Source organism: Electrona antarctica (assembly GCF_951216825.1).
Source record: "Electrona antarctica genome assembly, chromosome: 22".
In the NCBI taxonomy this organism is placed as follows: domain Eukaryota; kingdom Metazoa; phylum Chordata; class Actinopteri; order Myctophiformes; family Myctophidae; genus Electrona; species Electrona antarctica.
In genome coordinates, this window is record NC_136805.1 from 4,037,240 (window position 1) to 4,038,695 (window position 1,456).

Here is a 1,456-nt window from a genome sequence, read left to right on the forward strand (position 1 = left end):
ATAACAGGCCAATGTGAAAAGGGTGCGATATATTCCTCAGCCTAGTAGGAAAGTCTGTGTATTATTTCACGTAAATTGCACGCTGCGTTCATGATTTGAGGCTTTTAGTTAAAAACGGGCCAATCCTGCAAACTTTGAAAGCCAATGTTAGCCAATTAGGATGGAATATGAAATATCGGACAGATCAGGCTTGAACACATAGATAGTGTGTAACGATTTGCGGGATTTTTGGACAGAATCTGGAGTAGTAATATCAAAAAATGTGTTTTTCAAAAGTCGGCCTCCTGGTGGCGCCATAACAGGCCGTTCTGGGAAATTTGGGTGTGTGCGCAAAATTTGGCATCGACCGGGTTAACGGTGCCGGAGATCAGCTGTACACACACGGACGGACGGACACACTCACACACGGACGGAGTGCAAAACATACTCTCTCCCCATGCCTTCGGCCTGGTGGAGACAAAGTAATTAATACAAAGGTCACGCAAAGGAGTATCTATGATTGATTTGATTGTCTACTCTGGCAGCCAGTTGGACTGCATTGTGTTCCCTGTCTGAAGACGGGTGTTGGGACGTCCTGTGCGTACCCTACTGTACTACGGGAACTGGTTCTAGCTGGTTTACTGATGTACAGTATGTTCACGTTGTCACAGTGCGGGGCAGAGGTCTGATGAGAAAATAAATAAATAAATAAATTTATCGAAGCATTTATAGAGAGATGACTTCCACACACCCGGTAGGTTTGGAGCAGGTGCGATGATGACGAGGCATATACAATTTGAAAGGAGGGACACCCGCACGCCGCCACTCGCTGCGTTCAGAGCATTTTATTAAAGCAACTTTTCGGAAGGACGCAAGACCGAAACGTTGCTTTAATAAAATGCTCTGAACCCAGCAAGTGGCAGTGTGCGGGTGTCCCTCCTTTCACAAATTTATCGAAGCAAAAGGCCAGGAAGCACAGCTAAATGGTGCATTTATATAGCACCTTTATCCAAGGCGCTTTACAGAGAGTGTGCATCAATTCACCCATTCACACACACATTCACACACCGATGGCGGCGTAAACCATGCAAGGTACCAACCAGCACATCAGGAGCAATTTGAGGTTCAGTGTTTTGCTCAAGGACACTTTGACACTAACTCTGGGGGAGCCCACAGGGTTCGAACAGGCAACCTTGCGATTTAATAAAACTGCTTGACAATAATATTATCTTTTTTCGGAGGGGTTGATAGTTCGATAGTGGGTGCAACACGCATTAAGAATCACCACGGGAATTCAATGTTGGATCAGATTTATTGGAAAGGTGTGCATCAATATTAATAGACATTAAGAATCTGTGCAAAATAGTGTTGAGAAGATGTCCTCATATCCATAAATGATCCAGGTCTTTGGTGGTCGGATCGGACTGCTCGTGCCACCAGGAGGGAAAGGAAATACAGTCACTGTACACTTTAAGTA